The following is a 9,621-nucleotide window of genomic DNA, read 5'->3' as shown; positions in this document are numbered from 1 at the left end:
TGTCACGCGGTGACATCCGGAGTCCTGCCTAGCCTGCTACAACCCGAGTTTCCGGAGTCCTGTTAGCCCAGTGCTACAACCCGGATTCACACGCTGCTGACCGACACGCTCGATGTGATTCGTGTATGCCTGTCCCCATAGGTTAGTGCCGCTTTGGGTTCACGATTAGCCATGTCGGCCCGGGTTCTCTGTCATATGGATGCTAGCGACACTATCATATATGTGAGCCAAAAGGCGCAAATGATCCCGGGCCATGGTAAGGCGACACCCGTGGGAATACCGTGCGTGAAGCCGCAAAGTGATATGAGGTGTTACCGGCTAGATCGATGTGACTTGGAATCGGGTTCCTGACAACGAAGATCTTTATCGGTCAAACCACATAACAACATACGTTGTTCCCTTTGTCATCGGTATGTTACTTTCCCGAGGTTCGATCATTGGTATCATCATACCTAGTTCAATCGCGTCACCGGCAAGTCTCTTTACTCATTCTGTAATGCAACATCATGTAACTTACTCATTAGTCACATTGCTTGCAAGGCTTATATTGATGTGCATTACCGAGAGGGCCCAGAGATACCTCTCCGACAATTGGAGTGAAAAATCCTAATCTCGATCTATGCCAACTCAACAAACACCATCGGAGACACCTATAGAGCATCTTTATAATTACTCAGTTATGTTGTGACATTTGATAGCACACAAGGCGTTCCTCCGGTATTCGGGAGGTGCGTAATCTCATAGTCAGAGGAACATGTCTAAGTCATGATGAAAGCAATAGAAATAAAACTAAACGATCATTTATGCTAAGCTAACGGATGGGTCTTGTCCATCACATCATTCTCTAATGACGTGATCCCGTTCATCAAATGACAACACATGTCTGTGGTCAAGAAACTTAACCATCTATGATTAACGAGCTAGTCAAGTAGAGGCATACTAGGGACACTCTGTTTTGTCTATGTATTCACACATGTACTAAGTTTCTGGTTAATACAATTCTAGCATGAATAATAAACATTTATCATGATATAAGGAAATATAAGTAATAACTTTATTATTGCCTCTAGGGCATATTTCCTTCACAACACTTGATGCTCCTTCTTGATTTCTACCTTCGCAGCTTTTAGCATCGCGAAGAGCTCGGGAATTGTCTAATCCATCCATTGCATATTATAGTTCGTCATGAAGCTTTTGTAGCTTGGTGGCAGTGATTGAAGAACACTGTCAATGACACTATCATCAAGAAGATTAACTCTCAGCCAAGTCAAGTGGTTGTGGTACCCAGACATTCTGAGTATATGTCACTGGCAGAACTATTCTCCTCCATTTTGCAGCTATTGAACTTATTGGAGACTTCATATCTCTCAATTTGGGCATTTGCTTGAAATATTAACTTCAACTCCTAGAACATCTCATATGCTCCATGACGTTCAAAACGTCTTTGAAGTACCGATGCTAAGCCATAAAGCATGGCACACTTAACTATCGAGTAGTCATCAGCTTTGCTCTGCCAGACGTTCACAACGTCCGGAGTTGCTCCTGCAGCGGGTCTCGCACCTAGCGGTGCTTCCAGGACGTAATTCTTCTGTGCAGCAATGAGGATAATCCCCAAGTTACGGACCCAGTCCGTGTAGTTGCTACCATCATCTTTCAACTTAGCTTTCCTAGGAACGCATTAAAATTCAAGGGAACGGTAGCACGGGCCATTGATCTACAACAACATAGACATGCAAATACTATCAGGTACTAAGTTCATGGTAAATTAAAGTTCAATTTAATCATATTAATTAATAACTCTCACTTAGATAGACATCCCTCTAGTCATCTAAATGATCAGGTGATCCATATCAGCTAAACCATGTTCGATCATCATGTGAGATGGAGTAGTTTTCAATGGTGAACATCAATATGTTGATCATATCTACTATATGATTCACGTTCGACCTTTCGGTCTTAGTGTTCCAAGGCCATATCTGCATATGCTAGGCTCATCAAGTTTACCCCGAGTATTTTGCACGTGCAAAACTGGTTTGCACCTGTTGTATGTAAACGTAGAGCTTATCACACCCAATCATCATGTGGTGTCTCGGCACGACGAACTGTGGCAACGGTGCATACTCAGGAAGAACACTTATACCTTGAAATTTAGTAAGGGATCATCTTATAATCCTACTGCCGTACTAAGAAAAATAAGATGCATAAAGGATAAACATCACATGAAATCAAAATATGTGACATGATATGGCCATCATCGTCTTGTGCCTTTGATCTCCATCTCCAAAGCACCGTCATGATCTCCATCATCACCGGCTTGACACCTTGATCTCCATCGTAGCATCATTGTCGTCTCACCAACTATTTCTTCCACGACTATCACTACCGCGTAGTGAAAAAGTAAAGCAATTACATGGCGATTGCATTTCATACAATAAAGCGACAACCATAAGGCTCCTGCCAGTTGCCGATAACTTCTACAAAACATGATCATCTCATACAACAATTTATAGCTCATCACGTCTTGACCATAACACATCACAACATGCCCTGCAAAAACAAGTTAGATGTCCTCTACTTTGTTGTTGCAAGTTTTACGTGGCTGCTACGGGCTTCTAGCAAGAACCGTTCTTACCTACGCATGAAACCACAACGATTTTTCTTCTAGTGTGTTGTTTTAACCTTCAACAAGGACCGGCCGTAGTCAAACTCGATTCAACTAAAGTTGGAGAAACAGACACCCGCCAGCCACCTGTGTGCGAAGCTCGTCGGTAGAACCAGTCTCATGAACGCGATCATGTAATGTCGGTCTGGGTCGCTTTATCCAACAATACCGCCGAATCAAAGTAAGACGTTGGTGGTAACCAGTATGACTATCATCGCCCACAACTCTTTGTGTTCTACTTTTGCATGTAACATCTACGCATTGACCTGGCTCGGATGCCACTGTTGGGGAACGTAGTATTTCAAAATTTTCCTACGCAAGATCTAACTAGGATATGCATACCAATTAGAGGGGAGACTGTGTCCACGTACCCTTGTAGACCGAAAGCGGAAGCTTTTAGTAACGCGGTTGATGTAGTCGAACGTCTTCACGATCCAACCGATCCAAGTACCAAACGTACGGCACCTCCGTGTCCTACACACGTTTAGCACGATGACGTACCTCGAGATCTTGATCTAGTTGAGGATGTGGGACAGTTCCATCAGCACGACGGCGTGGCGACGATGTTGATGAAGCTACCGGCGCAGGGCTTCGCCTAAGCACTACGACGATATGACCAAGGTGGTAAATTATGGAGGGGGGCACCGCACACGGCTAAGAGATGTCTATTTTGCCTTTGGGGTGCCCCTACCTCCGTATATAAAGGGGGTGGATGAGGTGGCCGGCCTAAGGGGGCGCGCCGTAAGGGGGCAGTCCTACTTGGACTCCTAGTCCAAGTAGGATTCGGCCCCCCTCCTACTTTCCACCGGAGAGGGAAAAGGGGAAGGGAGAGAGAGGGAGAAGGAAAGGGGGGGTCGGCCACCTCCCTTAGTCCAATTCGGTTTGGGCAAGGGGGGCGCGCCCCTCTCACATGGCCTTTCTCCTCTCCTCCAATAAGGCCCAATAGGCCCAATACTTCTCCCAGGGGTTTCCGGTAACCTCCCGGTACTCCGAAAAAATGCCCGAACCACTCCGATGTCCAAATGCAACCTTCCAATATATGAATCTTTACCTCTCGGCCATTTATAGACTCGTCATCATGTTCGTGATCTCATACGGAACTCCGAACAAACTTCGGTCATCAAATTACATAACTCATAATACAAATCGTCATCGAACGTTAAGCGTGCGGATCCTACGGGTTCGAGAACTATGTAGACATGACCGAGACACATCTCCGGTCAATAACCAATAGCGGAACCTAGATGCTCATATTGGCTCCTACATATTCTACGAAGAGATTTATCGGTCAAACCGCATAACAACATACGTCATTCCCTTTGTCATCGGTATGTTACATGCCCGAGATTCTATCGTCAGTATCATCATACCTAGTTCAATATCGTTACCGGCAAGTCTCTTTACTCGTTCCGTAATGCACCATCTCGTAACTAACTCATTGGTAACATTGCTTGCAAGGATCATAGTGATGTGCATTACCGAGAGGTCCCAGAGATACCTCTCCGATACATGGAGTGACAAATCCTAATCTCGGTCTATGCCAACTCAACAAACACCATTGGAGACACCTGTAGGGCATCTTTATAATTAGCTAGTTACGTTGTAAGGTTGTGATCGTTGTGTCATCATAGGAACGTGTATAAGTCATGAAGAAAGCAATAGCAATAAAACTAAATGATCATTATGCTAAGCTAACGGATGGGTCTTGTCCATCACATCATTCTCTAATGCTGTGATCCTGTTCTTCAAATGACAACACATGTCTATTGTTAGGAAACTTAACCATCTTTGATTAACGAGCTAGCCAAGTAGAGGCATACTAGGGACAATCTGTTTGTCTATGTATTCACACATGTACCAAGTTTTCGGTTAATACAATTCTAGCATGAATAATAAACATTTATCATGATATAAGGAAATATAAATAACAACTTTATTATTGCCTCTAGGGCATATTTTCTTCAAAATACTCAATCATAGTAGACAGTACTAGTAAGTATATGCCGTGGGTCTCGAACACACCAAATAATTACACACGACGAGGTGCATGGATGTCGCACCAAACACGGATAAATGAATAGACATCTCACACGGGTACTGATCATGCATGCATCACCTTAGGAGTACATACTGTAAGTGCGGACTAGCATCATGAAACAACCACGGATTCAGAACAAGTCCTGGCTCTGGAATCCTTAGAACCAGAGATTCATGTACCCAACTAAAGCAAAAACAAGCAGCAGAAAAAAGGCCCTCCTACCGGCTGATTGCTCCAGAAAAAAGGCCCACCATAGCCAGCAATAATCATAATTGATTTATTTCATCTTAGCTATTAGAGGGTACAAAACTAAGTGCAGTTTTGAGATTACTGCTAAAATTCCCTTCCATCATCTATCCATAATTAGCACTATTCTACTTCTTTTCTTTTCATTTGCTATGAATAATTAGCACTATTTGATATGACAGCATACTACACTAGTGGAGGTGGAGCCAGGAACAAACCTGTCAGACGTGAACTGGCAGGTCGCCTATGACCGAGCAGATGCCAGTGAGCTCAGCCTCGGCCTCGGCAATGGATTGCCGCAGCTGAGCCCTGCAGCGGTTGACCTGGTCGACCTTCCTCTTGTACACATCGAGGCATTCCTGCTCAAGCTCCAGCAGCATCTTGTCCCGCACCGTGTCGGGCTCACCGACCTCATCCCACATCACCCGAAAACGGAAAAATCTCTCAGTCCCTGGAGGCAGCTGCGGGGGGAACAACCACAAACAGCGCAACAAAAATCACGGATGGGGAAGCTGCGACGTACATTGAGCTCGAGGAGTAGCGAATCACACGGGTGGAGCTGTTGTTGGTGGTCTTTCACCGCACTACCCATCGCTAGGAGCAATCTGCAAGGTCGGCCGAAGACCAAATCCGACGACGTGGAAGGGAACCAAGAGGATTGGAGAAGATGGGCACCGTGAATGGAAGATGTGGACCACCATGGCCAGGAAGAAGCAGGTCGCCGCCGGTGGTGGTGAGCTCCACGGTGTGGGAGCAGCGGACGGTGGGGTCGAGAGAGAGGAGGTTGCGCAGGTCCACGACACCGGCTACTGGTCACGGGAACCGCGCCTGCCCAACCTAGAGAGGGGAGCATCGAGGTCTCGGCGTGGGCACGACAGTCGCCGGTCTGGGAGCGCCTGCTCGATCTAGGGCCAGACTAGGTGAGAATCGTTGACGGTGGGGTTGGGGATGGGGATCGGGATCGGAGCGGCGGGAGATCGAAGTCGGAGAGAGAGGTTGGGGGCGGCGGCTCCACCTCTCAAAGGAGTTCTCCAGATTGGAGCGAGGGAGAGCAGAGGGGCTCGCTGGTGGAGGGAAAGAGCCAGGAGGGAGGGAGGAGAGAGAAAGAAAGGAGGCGGGAGGCGGATGGAAAATGTCCATGAGGACAGACCTATGGTTTCGGCTCAAGTGGGTTCGGTCCGTTGGATCGCGAGCATCCTACAATGCTGATGCACGATCCGCATGAGATGCCCGCAGACCAATCAGAATGCAGTACATGTGTATGACGTTATGACCATCGAAATTAGTCCTACTTGACTGAAAATAATGTGTTAAATCATGTCAGCTATTTTATTGTAATGCCTCGAGACTGTTTCGCCAGGTGTCTTCCAGTTATTCGCTGTTGTTGCCATCTCATTCGCTTGCGTGTTGCATCTTGGCATGTCATCATGTGCATTGCATCATCATGTTTTGAAAACTTGCATCCATCCCGGTCTCCCCGTTCCTGCCGTTGTCCGTTCTGAGCCAAGACACACTTGCACGCGCCCGCGGCATGTCTGAAATATTATTTTATAAGTGGCTAGAAAATTTTCTCGGAACGGGTTGAAAGTTGGCATGCCATGTTGTTATGTTGTCAGTAGGCCACCTGCCAAGTTTCATCACATTTGGAGTTCGTTTGACACCCCAACGGATAACTATAGTGGCGGTATAGCCGGTCTATCGTTGGATGTTTCGGTCTCCGAAATAGTCGCCTGGTCTCTCTCTCTTTTCTCTCCGCTCAGCCCGAGGCCTTCTGCACAGCCCACAAGTTCCAACCAACCCCTCACGTGCGTGTCCGAAACTTCCCCGGACCCGACCTGGGCAGTTGTCTCTGTTGGACTCAGATCATCCCCGAACATCTATAAAGTATCATCATTTTCTCGTTCGAGTCTCCTAACCTATTTTTCTCGAACCGTCCGATTACGATCGGAGGGACCTAACCGCCCAAAAATGATCTGTTTTGCTATATATAGACCTCCTTGTCCATTTATAGGTCAAACCCTAAAATCTAGGAGATGTGTCCCGTCGCTCGCCGCCGCTTTCCAAATCCCCCTCGGGATCTTCCCCTGCCCGATCCACCCAACCAGCGCCCGAGCCTCCACCTTTCGATCCCCTCCCGATCCAACCACCAACCACAGTCGCCACCACAGCCTCGCTCCCAGCCTCCCGCATGCAGAAGCCCCGTGAATCTCTCGCACCCTCGTGCTCGCCGCTCCTCCCGATCCAACGCGCCTTCCGGCGAGCTCTCGCTGGACAACGACCAGGCCAAGCCTCGCCGTCCCTGGCCTTCCCCTCGCTGTCCCTCTCTCTCTCCCGTTTCTAAACTCTCCCTTTTCCATGTGTTCTTCATGCAGGAGCAGCAGTAGACCGTGGCGCCACCACCGGAGCTCGCCGTTGTCGGGAATTCACCGTATTTCATCGGAGGTCGCGTCCTCGTCCTGGATTCGGTCAGTTCTGTCGTTCCACAGCGTGCCCTTCTCCTTCCTTCGGTCTCCTCCCCACTCACTTCTCTTTCCCTCTCTCTATTCTCCTTGTAGTGATGCCGCCTCCTACCTGTGCTTCGTGTGCGAGAACCAACAAGGTTGCAGCGCCATGGCCATCCCCACCTCTGCCCGAGCACCTCCAGGACCCCGTCTGCCCTGCCGCGTCGCGGATCCGGCCACCAGGACCCTCCAGCTCTGCTGCTTCCTTCCTCCTGCTGCTCGGTCCCCTATTTCACGAAAGAGGAGTCCGTCACCACTGCGTCTCTGCTTCCAGCGAGCCATGCCGCTCGTCCCCCCCCCCTCGTTGACCTGATCTGGGCTAGCGTGGATGAGCGCCAGGCCCAGCTCGCCCGCGCGAAGAACCCCCGCCTCTGCCGCTTCGCCTAGGCCGCCTTCTCCCCTCGCTGCCCGTCATGGGCCGCGCGCCAGCCGGCCCACTGCTCCATCATCCTTGGCCGAAGACCATGGTGAGGCCCCAAGCGCCTCCTTGGTTTTTTTCTTTTTATCTCTGCTGGCCCAGCATGCTTCAGATTCGGCCTATGTATGTTTTTAGCATCTGCGGTTTTAGCATTATTCCAAAGGCAGCAGTTTTGCAGAAAAACCCTTCTAGCTCATGCATTTAATTACTCCACAACCATGCATCAGAATTAAACAAACTTAATATGAAAAGTGCTTAGAATTTTGCGTAGTTTATTAATATCCAACTTTCATGCATGTTTAAAATGTTGTTCGTTTAAATTTTCCCTAATGACATGCTAGAATGATTTAAATAAACTTTATATATAGATGGGGTAGAAAAATTCTTAGTTTAACATGGTGGCTTTACTTTGCATGTTAAACAACTCTAAAATTGTGTATAGGGCAGAACAGAACCGAACCTAATATATTACATGTGGGGATTTACCGGAATTGTTGTTCGTTGTTTCCGGCCTCATTTAAACTTTCCTAGAGGTAGTTTTGTTGTGCTTCACCCCTTGCCATGTTAAACAACATTTAATTTTTGTTGAGTAGTTTAAACTAAATAAGTCACGTGGTGTTTCGTCAATATGCAACTGAGCTCCACTTAATTTGTAGGATTGCTTGTGCACTTTGCCATGCCATGCTTCATTAAAGCGGACATGCATCATACTTGGTTGTGCATCATGCCATGTTGATGTGATGGTTGTTTACCATGTTGTTTGCTTCTTTCCGGTGTTGCTTCTTCGGGTTAGTTCCGATAACGTCGTGTTTGTGAAGATTTGTTCGACTACGTCCGTTTGTCTTCTTCATGGACTCGTTCTTCTTCCTTGCGGGATCCCAGGCAAGATGACCATACCCTCGAAATCACTTCTATCTTTGCTTGCTAGTTGCTCGCTCTATTGCTATGCCGCGATACCTACCACTTGCTATATCATGCCTCCCATATTGCCATGTCAAGCCTCTAACCCACCTTACCTAGCAAACCGTTGTTTGGCTATGTTACCGCTTTTTCTCAGCCCCTCTTATAGCGTTGCTAGTTGCAGGTGAAGATGAAGTTTGTTCCATGTTTGGAACATGGATATGTTGGGATATCACAATATCACTTACTTTAATTAATGCATCTATATACTTGGTAAAGGGTGGAAGGCTCGGCCTTATGCTTGGTGTTTTGTTCCATTCTTGCCGCCCTAGTTTCTATCATACCGGTGTTATGTTGCTTGATTTTGCGTTCCTTACACGGTTGGGTGTTATGGGGACCCCTTGACAGTTCGCTTTGAATAAAACTCCACCAGCAAGGCCGAACCTTGGTTTTACCATTTGCCTCACCACCACCTACCCTTCCATCGGGTCGGCCAACCCGAGGGTCATCTTTATTTTTAAACCCCCCCGGGCCAATGCTTCTCTAAGTGTTGGTCCAAACCGAGTAGACTGCGGGGCCAACTCGAGGAAACTTGAGATTTGATTTTTTACTTGTAGGATGTCTCATCCGGTGTTGTCCTGAGAACGAGATATGTGCAGCTCCTATCGGGATGTCGGCGCATCGGGCAGTCTTGCTGGTCTTGTTTTACCATTGTCGAAATGTCTTGTAACCAGGATTCCGGGACTGATCGGGTCTTCCTGGGAGAAGGAATATCCTTTGTTGACCGTGAGATCTTGTGATGGGATAAGTTGGGACACCCCTGCAGGGTTTTGAACTTTCGAAAGTCGTGCCCGCA

Source organism: Triticum urartu, chromosome 6A (genome assembly GCF_056163025.1).
Source record: "Triticum urartu cultivar PI428250 chromosome 6A, HENAU_Tu73, whole genome shotgun sequence".
NCBI lineage: Eukaryota > Viridiplantae > Streptophyta > Magnoliopsida > Poales > Poaceae > Triticum > Triticum urartu.
Note: the sequence above shows the minus strand (reverse complement) of the source record.